Source organism: Seriola lalandi, unplaced genomic scaffold (genome assembly GCF_002814215.2).
Source record: "Seriola lalandi dorsalis isolate HSWRI2012SDOR001 ecotype SW California unplaced genomic scaffold, Sedor1 jcf7180002052274, whole genome shotgun sequence".
In the NCBI taxonomy this organism is placed as follows: domain Eukaryota; kingdom Metazoa; phylum Chordata; class Actinopteri; order Carangiformes; family Carangidae; genus Seriola; species Seriola lalandi.
This window is the reverse complement of record NW_019522827.1, coordinates 2,163,294-2,175,565: the sequence shown is the minus strand read 5'-3', so window position 1 is coordinate 2,175,565 and position 12,272 is coordinate 2,163,294. Positions and strand designations below refer to the sequence as shown.

General features: G+C 42.4%; 1 protein-coding gene across 1 annotated transcript in view; it reads left to right on the top strand.

Annotated features, from left to right (window-relative positions):
• The first annotated feature begins 205 nt into the window (after nucleotides 1–205).
• The window catches only part of syt12 (synaptotagmin XII), a 27,161-nt gene continuing 15,094 nt past the window's right edge, over nucleotides 206–12,272 (top strand). Inside the window, exon 1 of the mRNA XM_023400215.2 lies at nucleotides 206–724. The gene's annotated coding sequence lies outside the window, so the exon portion shown is untranslated. The remainder of the gene's footprint in view (nucleotides 725–12,272) is intronic.

The following is a 12,272-nucleotide window of genomic DNA, read 5'->3' as shown; positions in this document are numbered from 1 at the left end:
GGGGGGGGTTGTTCTTGGGACAGGGTTTGATCACTTTTGGGGTCAGGGGGTTTTGTGGGCGAGGGGTGCTGAAGGAGACTTGAAAAAAGTTTGGGTGTCCCTGAACACACCTCCAACCCAGGTCTCCCCCCCGTGCACACCCGTTGCGTAAGATCAGGCTGTGTTGTGTGTTTGTGCGTGTGTGCGTGCGTGCAGCAGGCAGGTCTCCTCCAGTGCTGCTGTTGCTGCTGTGGAGCCACGGAGGAGGAGGCGGTGGCCGTGTTATTGAGCGGCCCGACGGTGGAAGTTGCGCTGCAGGGGTGGGACTCTGTTTCTGCAGTCGGTCGGTCGGGGGTGAGCTTCGAATCGCACAGAAATGCCTCTGGCAGCAGCTTCCCAGACTCCGGCGAGCAGCAGCAGAGTCAGACGGACACCTCGGAGCTCAATATAAACACTCCTCCTCCTCCTCCTCCTCCTCCTTCTCCTCTTCCTCTCCTTCATCTCTCTCGCTCCTCTTCCTCCGCCAGCTGGCCACGTCTGAAAGCTCCTGGATGCGCTGAAACGGGAGGAGTGCTAACGCCGTTTCCCTCCCCTCCTGCACCCCCTGTATACATAGACCGGACCGGCACCGGTGTCATTGGATGGAGAGAGGCGCCTGAAGAAGGGAGAGCGGTGGAGTTGGTCAACCCCCCTCCTCCTCCTCCTCCTCCTCCTTCCTCCCTACTGCACCAAAAGAAAACTCCGGGTAAGAAATGCGTGCTCGCTCAGGCCATTTGGCTCCATCGTGCACCTGCCATGAGCCGCTGCGCTCCCGCACTTCTCTGTGCGTTAACATGCAACATGCATCATGGCGAGACTTGGGACTTGCATGCGTCTTTTGTTCTCCTCTGGTTCTGGTTCTTAGTGGTCAGTAAAGGGATTCATTTAAAGCGTGTGAGCCATTAGCTGCGCTTGTGAATGCATCTCAGACGGGATGGCAGGCGGGTTTTTTTTTGTTTGTTTTTTTTTCTGGCACAGCATTTCCGCGACACTTCTCCCTCAGTCGACCCAAATATTGATTCGCATTGCAAGTGGACCTGAACCAGGTGCAGGTTATAGACTGGTGGGTGCTCAGGGCAGCCTTCAGCGGGCTACAGGGGTTAAAGGAGGGATGACAAATGGCACCCCGAGCACCCCGAGCAGCGGGAGCTGTCTCTGCTCAACTCCAGCTGAAAACCGTGGCCTGGTAAAAACTTAGTGCGGCTTTGATGAGCAGCTTCCGGGGCTGTAGTGTCAATTTAAACCAGCTGGAAGTCTTTATTTAAAGAACAAAGTTTAGTCAGATTTTTAGTGCTGATCATCTTAATGCACTGAATAAACCACTGTTAGACTGGGTTTTCATCCAGAGTCTGAGGGTAGAGAGTGTAGTGTGCTGAACTGAGTGTAAAGCCCTTTGAGGAAAAAAAAATTCTTTTTAGCTGTTTAAATACATTCTGCTAAAAAAAAACAAACCCCCAGTGTTTAATTTGATCCCAACACAAGCCTCAGAGAATAATGAAGATTGAGAATCTATAAACATTGAGTCTGGTTGGTAATCAGAAGAAAATGAGTCCTGAAGAATTGTCAGATCAGACAGTGTGTTTTCTTACCCACCCAGGGATCACAAGATGAATAACAAATTGGAAAAACCAATATGGAGTATTTCTATTCTATTTCTGTTCTATTTTTAAGGGGGTAAACCATGGGGGTCATTGCATTTAAACCCTCTAATGTCTACACCACCAGGGCGTCCCTAATTTTTGCTGTCTTATCACGAAGTATTGGAGAGACACTAATTGGGGAGTCATTTAAAAACTTTTCTTCAATGATGAACAGTCAGAAAAGATAAACCCAGTCTTGAGCAAAACAGCAGCAGACATTATGCAGCCGGTGATAAGGGTTTGTGAGTAAGTGTTGGTTCACTTAAAAGCACCAAAAGTAAAAAAAAAAAAAAAATGTTAGCAGCCAGTGTTCTGAAGTATCTCACTGTGAGGAGAAAGATGCTGCTCGGGCTTTTTTTTTTGCTTTTTACCCACGATGCAGATAATGATCCCTTAAAGTGATGTGTGTCAGGTTGGCCTGCACTGAAGCTGTAGTGATGTCCCTCACTTATAAGTTGCTTTGGATTAAAGTGTCTGCCACATGAGTAAATGCGAATGTAAATGCTCCTTCCCATTCTGTCTTTGAGGTTTTCAGTGTTTTTGCAGACATTGTATGGATGCTAGCTTCTGGTGGAGAAAGCTGTGGTCCTGTTTACTGTTGCTCAGGTCGCCTGGTTATCCCTTTAATACCCCTTTGACTTTAGAGGTCGTCTGTTTCCCCCTGAAGCCACCCATGCTGATTCCTCACCTTGCTGTGACCCTGCTCACAAAGTCAAACTAACCTATAAGCTTCTCGCATCAAGTAACAGTTAGACGAAGCTGAAATTGTGAAGACGCGAAGCACATTCAGAATCTAAAGGAGAAACATTCACCCGACTTTTGCTCAGATATTTCAAACAGTTCAATCTTGTTAACATGATATCACACCCTGAGTCCTGTCCCGCTTCTCGAGTGTCTTCTCCGCAGCTTTCTAATGATGCTGGAGGCCTGGATGAAGTGGCTCGGCAGTAGAGGTGAAATAGCATAGTGTGTGTTGTGAGTGAGTGTGTGTGTGTGTGTGTGTGTGTGTGTGTTGCCTCTTCGCTGAGCTGAAATACGGCCTGCTCACAATTCAATTCCTCCACCAGCACTTGCAATCATCTCAGCCATTCATTTAACACCTACCCTCTTTCTCACTCTCTGTCATGGACTTCCCCTGCCTCACACACACACACACACACACACACACACACACACACTCACTTACACTCAGAGCCATAACACACCACATTTCCCTTCCTGTGTCCCCCGCTGAACCCCTTTGGAAGAAAAGTGTTATTACATTAAGAAAACTGAGAGCACTTATATGAACAGTGAAGAAGACATGTGGCTCTGTGAGTCTACTGTAACACCTAAACGCCCACTGCCATTATCAAAATGTTCTTCCCTAACATTGCGCAGTGGCTTACACCTTAATGTATCACTGCTAATATTTCCAGAACAGCTCATAATGGATTTCCTCCTTTATTTTAGTTTTTCTTTCTTCTTTTTTTTTTTTTTTGCTAAACTCCTGGGGTCCGAGCAGTTTGTCGTCAAATGTAGCTACAGTTAATGTCTCTCAGCTGGAGAGAGAATCGTAAAACAAAGTATCATAAGATGAATCAAATTTATGGGATTGAGACTCAAAGAAGTAATCAAGCAGTAAACTGTGGTGACAGCATATCAAACTAGCTGCTTTACTGAGTGTTTTTTTCCACATTTTGGGAAATATACTTAAAAACCAAAGTGTAAAAGTGACAGTTAGGCACTAACCAGCTCCTGGCTCAATATGAGCGTTGAATCAATCTTCTACGTCTCTGCATGAAAGCAAATAAGCATTGTTCCTAAAATGTCAACTTATTATCCCTTTAACCTAATTTTCCTAAACACATTGCAGGTTTTTAGCTGCATCTCATATGGATGAAAATACACTAAAATGAAAGCTGAGCTCAAATTTCAATTCACTTCTGTTAACAAATCTGTGTTCAGTATAAATTTGTGCTGTTTGTTTTGACTTTAATTATAACCAAAAAAGAAGAAATGTACATATTATTCATTTTTTTGCAGCGACAGCACACCTGCAGTACTTTATTGTTCTCGAGGAGGGTGTGTGGACTTTTGTTGCCAACTGACAATTTCATCAAAAACAGTTTTGTAATATCACTTGTGCAGTTTGCCAGCTGGAGGGCCGGAGTTGTTAGCTGATTAAATCCCATCTGTCCCGTCTGAGATGTGAGCACTTCCTGCGTTACTGCATGACTCTGTACGTGTCTCTGTGTCGTGGTTGAAATCACACATTTACTGTCGGGAAGGATCGCTGAGGTCACAGGTTTACAGGCTGGACATTTTCCCAGCAGCAACTGGACCCATGAAAGACGAGTTAGTCCCCCTCCTCTGTATAATGCAGGACAAATACAGCACTGAGCAAACGCTGTCTACACTTTCACATTCTATGTTATGGATGAGAAATATGGATGGAAGAGATTTTCATGTTTACGACTGACAAGGATTCATGTCAAATTCAGTTTTATGATTACAGAGTTCATGTTGTGAGGATTAAAATACTGTGTATTGACAATATAACACCATTATATCCTATATATATATATATATATATATATGAGACGTCCATATTTGTTTTGTTCTCAGGCTTTTCCGTGTTAGGAAGTACCAAGTTTCAACTTTAAAAGCAAAACAAAAAAAACATGAGTTTCCCCAGTGAACATAAAAGTAAAGATGATTTAAGTCGCAAACTCGTAATTACGATAGCTCTGCTATGATGTGAACGTGGCATTATGCCAACATGAATCTACAAATAAACACAATAGGCTACCAGCTGTAACAGATGTGTTGTGAACAATACAGACTATTAAACACATTTCACACAGCTGCAGTGGAATCCAAATGGAAAATGGTAGCAAAGCTGTGGAAAGATTAAAGTTAAAGTAGCATCTCCACAACCTGCTGCTGTCTGTTAATCAGCTAGTAGAGGTTGCTGCCTACACTCTCTTTAAACCCATTTTTTGTCTTCAGTAATTATAGGCACAGGTTAGCAAGGTTAGAGGCTGAGCTAACTAGCTTCCACTCTCTGAGGACAATACAAACAGCACAATGGGGCCTTCCAGATGTTAAATGTTGTACAGACACAAACTGTTCAGTTGTTAACTAACACTATGAAGGCTTGTTGAAAAAGAGGAATGACATGTAATGACATGCTGCTGTCAGTAGCACACAGGGAGCTGAACTCTCAGTCAGTCGTTGGAAAATGATTGACATTAGCTGTGTGTGTGAGGGGAATTCAAATCTTAGTTCGACTTAAAGCTGAAAATCTGCAGGTTAACTATTAAGAACCGGTGAGATTTAACCTACAGAGGATCAAGGATGCAGAGTGAAAGCATAAAAACTGCGTACTGTCCAAATACCTTTGCATCTGAGTGCAGTTACTCAATAGTTAATCAATAAAGCTGTGGCTTGGTTTCAAATCACTGCTCTTCCCCACTTTGGACAATTTAGGCATCCACCCACTTTCACATTACCGAAAGTGAATGAACCCCTTTCCAAAACATTAAGTCAGGTCTCACTGACGTTTTTGCAGCACTAAGTGCTTTCCCAGTCCTGTATTAGCCTAATTGTGAGGTTGTTAATCTAATAGGTAGTAGGAAAAATGAGTCAGTGGGGTGGTAGGGCAAAGAACACACATGATTTAGCTCTTTAGGCCGAACATCAGAGCTCCAGACTGAGGCTTCAAGATTACAGGAGTAATGAAACATCACTGGCACTGAAAAAGTCCGTCCAGGTGTGGAACAGTGAGCAGCTTCTTTAATTATCCTGTGACTGTAGTTGTATCGTGGTGCATCCGTAAGTGTGAAACTGTGATCAAGCAGATTCTGGAAAACAGCATGTGTTGTGTCATCATTTATCAGGAGAAAAGGCAAAAACATTGTTTTATGAAATGAGTCTTAGTTATTTCAACCAAACAAGCGTTCTGTCTCCATTTGTCTGGACTGATTGTGTTTGTACAGTGTTATCCACTCTGTATATTAGCCTTCTGGACAGTCTGCTGTTTAATGGGGTTTAGAGTGAAGTCTGCAGGCTTTTTCTCATAAGCTCAGCACAAACTGTACAGTGAGCTTTTCCCAGAAAAATATTTAGCCACTAGATTTTTAGAGACAGATCAAATAACAGTTGTTTAAGTAGCTCTAGACTGAACAATCAAACTAAAGAAGTTTTCTACTTTACACTCAAAGATGCTGTTTCCTTTTATTCCATTTTGTGTTGAACAATTTGCGAACTTGACCATATACAAACTGAAGTCAAGTCTTTATCTCTTTTAATTTCATAACCATTGCTACATAGAGATTATGAAATAAAATCAGAGATATTTCGGTGGCCATCCATAATCGCCATCAAAATGTTTTTGTTTTGTTAGTCTAAGGCCAATCCCTCCACTACATTTAATGGAAAATGAATAATAAATGCACTTATATAGCACTTTTTTCTCACTTTTCTCACCCAAAGTGCTTAACAGTAGCCTACTTGCCACATTCACCCATTCACTCACACATTCATACATCACACCCACACACACACTCATACACTGATGGCACAGCGACCAGGGGCAATTTGGGGTTCAGTATTTTGCCCAAGGCCACCTCAACATGCGGACTGGAGGAGCCGGGGATCAAACCTGGTTATTGGATGACCTGCTTTACCCCCTGAGCCACAGCTGCTCCCACTGACAGGCAGATCCACTAAGGGTGAAAACACAGCTCAAGTAAACATTTTGTTTTTAGCCACATTAGTCAGGGGGCTACAGGGATTACAACGCCGGTCGGACACCTAGTTCTCAACTTTGGTCCAGAACGGAATATCACAACAACTGTTGGATAAATTGCAATGAATTTTGATGTCAGTCAGTGCGATGAATCTTACTGACTTTGGTGAACCCCTGACTTTTGATGCCACCATCTGATCAACATTTTGATTTGTCTGATACTTAAGCAATATCACGCTCGAGGTTGTGATGTTATAGGTACGAGGGCCAAAGGATATTGCTTTTATACAACAGTTCTACATGCGCCATATTAGTTAGATAAGCAACAACAAATTATGATTTGTTTGTTTATTTTATCATTTATTCGGCAACGCCAACACAAATAGTTCCACAACTGGACTGGTAGTGGACTGTTGCTAAACAACACATAAACATTATCCTGACCTGCACAGTGCACACTAGCTTGCTACTTTGTCTACACGTTGCCTCAGGTGTGCACTCAAGTATCCAGGCTTCTTCCCTTCATCCTCTTCTGACGACCAGACATCATTTAATTCAAATATTTTTTCTGGAAATATATTCACCATTGAGAGGTTTGTTACAATCTAAAATGGATAATGACCGTTAATATAATGCTGATTAACAGTTAATAGAACACCTGTGAAGTGAGTGATACATGTAGTTAAAAGTCCCAGTGCTGTTATTCTTTATATCAACACTCATGGAATTCCTCTCGTCCAATCAAATTACTTGGTCGCAACTAAGTGTTGTATAGTTTGGTTTATGACGAAATCCCTTTAAAACTAATGACACTCCCATCAGTCTGTGTGATAATTAGCAACTTTTAGCATGCTAACATAATAAATTGAGATGATGAACATAATTAACATTCTACCTGCTAAATATCAGCCTGTTTACATTGTCATTATGAGCATGTTAGCATGCTTACGCTAGCATTTAGCTCAAGTACAGCTTCACAGAGCAGCTAGCTACTTCTATAAGTTGCTCAGCTCTGTATATCTCTATATATCTATAGATATATAGATATATATCTGTATATCTATATCTCTGTATATCTCTATAGACAAAGTAGTCTTGTTTACATCCTTTGCAGACACTTAGGTTTTAAGGTTTCAGGACCTTTTAGCAGCCTTTAGAAGTGAAGCATCCTCGCCAAGAAAGTTCTGGGTTTGTTTTTAACCTCAAGTGACTGCATATGATTGGTTGCAGTGCACAGGTTCTTCCTGCCTCAGCTGGCGCCACCGCTGACATTTAAAAACCTGGCGCCGACTGGTGCAGTGCTACTTTTACTTAACCATGCACCAAATGAGCTATCTAAACCAGGAAGTCAAAGTGTAGCTGACATAGAAACAGGCTGATATGTGTGGACGTAGGACAGAGAGAGGAAGAGAAGGAGAGAGAGAGAGAGAGACATATTGCTTTGCTGGCTGTGCGCCGATTGCAGTACTGTGTTATATGCGGCCGCTCCACAGAGCACGGCAGTGAGGCAGTTAATTTGATTATGAGTCATTGGGCAAGATTAAAAGCAAAGTTGATTGATCAGCTGTGGTGAGAGCGACCGAGAAAGAGTCAGAGGAGAGCAGCTGACAGGCCTGAAATCCCTTCACCCTTCTTCCTTCCCCAGCTGCACCCTGGTTCTTATTGCTGTTTCAACAGACACTCGTCTCTTCTTTATTTTCCTGTCACTTCTTTCTATTGTCTCGCTTCTGCTCTTGTATAACCTCTCCTCTGTTTTTTTCATCTTGCCTTGCCTTGTGTGTGTGTGTGTGTGTGTGTGTGTGTGTGTGTGTGTGTGTGTGTGTGTGTGTGTGTGGACATAAATCAGTACATCTGTTCCTATTGATCAGACCTTTTTCAACATGCAGATCCAGCACAGGGAAATTTTTGTTTTCTTTCTTCCTCTCTGTTAGCAGCGAGCAGAGAGCAGCAGCAGCTATGGCTTATTTACATCCATTGCACAGAAACTGCTGTTCTCTGAGCAGGTTTGTGGGGTTTGCTGTTTGTGCCTGAGCTGCTTGAGGTTCAGCTGGATAGACAGAGGAGGCTGCTTGGTTTGCATGCAGCAGCCTCACTGTCAGCTTCCTCCCTAGTCACGTTGGCTTTTTGTAGTAGGAGACCCTGCACCAGCCCACAGAGAAACCAAAGACACAAAGGAGCTTTCACGCTCAGATACCAGGGTCAAGGCACTCATGAGATATGCATTAATGGGTATTTTCTAATCATATTTGCTTCTTTCTGAAGGTAAAAAAAGGCCATGCATCAGTTCATGTTGTTATCAACTAGAAGAGATCAGGTGGTGTGTCTTGTCCTGTTAAAGGAACAACTTTCACTCGGCTCCAGAGGTTGTAAGGTACATCCAAAATTAGAAAATAAATAGAGAAGGTTTACATGTCCAGTTTTTATGCAAGTTGACAGGGTTAAAATCATCTCTTTAAGAACACAATGAAAGGAATTTTCTCAGGAATTTTCTTTCTGGATTTCTAGTTGCTACATTGAAAGACACTTGATAATTTCAGCTTTAAAGGAGCTATTTGTAAGTTTTGCTATTGCGACATAGCTAGAGTTTGCATAAACAGCTGATTACTTACCAGTCTAGAAGAAACGTTGCGATCTCAGCATCAAACTCCCTTCCTTTACTCGCCAACAGCTGTCTCCAGTGTTGGAAAGCAACCCCAATGTTAACTCCTCTCTCTCTACACACACACACACACACACACACACACACACACACACACACACACACACACATGCATCTTTTCTTCTACTGAATTTACCATGCTAACCAGCCAGCCCCCACCTGTCTCATCACTTTCCCTGCCTTGACATAGTGCTGCTCAGAGTGTGTATTATAACTTCTTGTCTTGTAGATGCAATGATGGCTGAAGCTCTTGCCATGCCACAGTCACCAAACTCTTTCATACTGAAAAATGCAGAGATTTACCTGGAGCTGACAAGCTGAATCAGTTAACTCGATTGTCAAGGGCTTGAATGTAACGTTTATTTATAAGTTAGAGTCCCGCACTCCAGTTTTAAGTTACACAGACACAAGAGAGTGGAGTCAAATCTTTCATCTTGTCAATTACTATTTTCATGTGTTACTTATTAGAAGCCTTTATTTGAAATTTCGCAGTAGAGATAGACAGTAAATGTGTGGAGAAAGGAAGGGGTGTGACACGAAAACAAGGTTCCCGCACATTAAATTAACTGGGGATGTGGTAATTTAATTTTTATGCATCTATGCCACAGGATACCCTGTGATTTTAATCTGAAAACCATGCTGCCAGATTCCAGGTTTTACCATGGTTTTTGTTGATTTAATATTTTTAACAGTTTTTTTAATGAGGCAAACTATTTGAGATGGGCGCAGTGAAGTGATTTTGCCCTGTACAATCTGAGAGTTGATTGACTGCGGCAGAAACATCAAGCCTTTAAACACAACCCTCCACCAATAGAGGTAGAGAAAACTGTTGCAAAGCAGGCCTCCATGTGTCAACTGTGCGCATGAGTTGTTTTATCTCATTTTTCAGCCGCCTGAAGCAAATAAACAGCGTCTTCTACAGCAATTGGAAAGTTGACTCAGTTTAGTATTCAGTGCTATTTAAATGCCTGTGATACTGTATCTGTGAAAGGCCAATACTGATGGACGGCAGATTTGATATATCCATTTGGCAATCTGACTCTCTCTCCTTTCAGTATTGAGAGGAATGCATGATTCTTAACTTTCCTTTGTGTTGATTTTTCCTTTGACAGCCTCATTACTGTTCTGGAAAATTGCATTGCACAAATTTCACAAGCTCTGTTCTATTGCATTACCCACATGCCACTGAACGCTCATCGTAGCCTGTTTTGCAAGCTGACATTGTGACAGGATATCATTTCATGCACATCTCGGTAATTAAAACGTCCTTTAGCCAACCACGCTCTGTGTGCACTGGAGGAGGACAGAGCTTTTTAGGCCTTATGAGGGATCTTATCAGACACAGAATCCCTGCAGCAGCACTGAGATAAATCTTAAAAGTGGGAGAGTCAAGATCATGTGGGCAGGAAGATGACACATCAGTGGAAAAGCTTTTATGTAAATCTTCACCTTTCCCTTCAAAGCCATGTGTTAATGAGCAGTCAGTCAGAGGAAAGTCTCATATGTAAAGAAGAAAACGGATCAGTGACATATAATGGGTATAAGACATTATTATTTTGGGCTGAGACCAGTGTGACTCTTTCTCCAGTTATCTGTGTTTCAGCTTAAGAATTGCAGTAGAGAAAAAAGTCTGAATGCAGTGTATGACGGCTCTGCTGTTTCCCTTTTATTGCTTGTCGCAGTTTATAACTATTTTTACCCCCATCATGACATCGTCCTTATCACACAATCCGAGACACTTCTAGGAGATAACAAGCGGCAAGGTCACGTGGCACATTATACGCTGCTCTGTCGAGGGCAGTCTGCAGGGGACGGTCCTCTGGTCTGCACACACCTACGAGTGTCATCTGCATGGATGATTTCCATGAACATATTTTTTATTTGCCATTTCAAACCCTGGAGGAGATGTGTGTTGGTTCCTCTGTGAGCCTCCGCGATCTATGGTTACTCATAACTCTGTGTAGATCTGCTGAGAAAAAATGTAGTTTCAAACCTTAAACTGGCAGATGCACAGAAACAAGGCATGTGTTTTTGTTCAAATCTTGTCTTGATCTTTTTTGAAAACAATTGCCTTAGTAGTTGTGATGTATTGTAGTGAAGCATTTCCTTTTACAATTTACAAAGTTTTTTTCCTTCAGATTCTGTCTCATCTTGTGGTCAAAGCTTGAATCGTTTCAATATTTGGTTTTACTCCAGAGGGTATTTCTGTGGTTGCCATGGGTACGATAAATTTTACAAAATTATGATAACATATTTGTATTCACATATTTGTCTTTAGGAAAAAATAAAAATAGAAATCGGACTACAAATCAGTGCGAGGCTGATCTTTTTTTGTATCTTAGGACGCTCAGGAGGTAGAGCGAGAGTGTCCTTGGGCAAGATACTGAACCCCAGATTTCCCTGATGTACCATTAGTGTATGAGTGAGTGTGTGCGGTAGAGATGGGCTGTGTATATTGCAAGTGCTGTGTGAATGAGTGAATGTGACTAGTATAGTAAAGAGCTTTGAGTGGTCATTAAGACTAGACAATTGCTATATAAATGCAGTCCATTTATTACAATAAACTACCACTGATTATAGGAAGTGCATCAAGATGAGCCAGAAAGTGAAAAGAGAGACCAGGCCTAAACACTGACAGTTCTTAGATCTCTGTGTGGTCTGTGAGAAATGACTCTTACAATATCCAATTTTATATAAGTATTGGTGTGAAATAACATCAGTTCCAGAGACAACGGCTGGTGTTGATGAAGCGAGTTCATCCGACAGCCCCTTGGGGGTTTTTCCTCGACAATGTTAGGAGATAATTCCACCTTTATGACTTCCAATTCCTTAAATCCACTAGCATCGAATTCAAATTAACAGCTGCTGTGAATGACCACAAAATCTGTGTGCCTCCTTGTTTTCGAGTGTATTTCTATTTCAGGCAATTTGGACTTCATTGTTGGTATTCTGCCGCCTTAAGCCCACTGAGACACCAGAACGCCCACGCTGCCTCATTATTTACTAAATCTGTCTGAGACATCGTCTTGTGCTCTCTCTCTCTCTCTCTCTCTCTCTCTCTCTCGTTCTTTCCCTCCCTATCCTTTATCTTCCTGTCTTTTCCTCTTCTAAGCTTCCTCTGGACCTCCTCTACACTCATGTTACCCTAAGCTGAGCTGATCTGAGCCATGCTGGGCCGAGTTGGGGAGGAGGGAGGAGTGGTGGTGGGGGGTGGTGGTGGTGG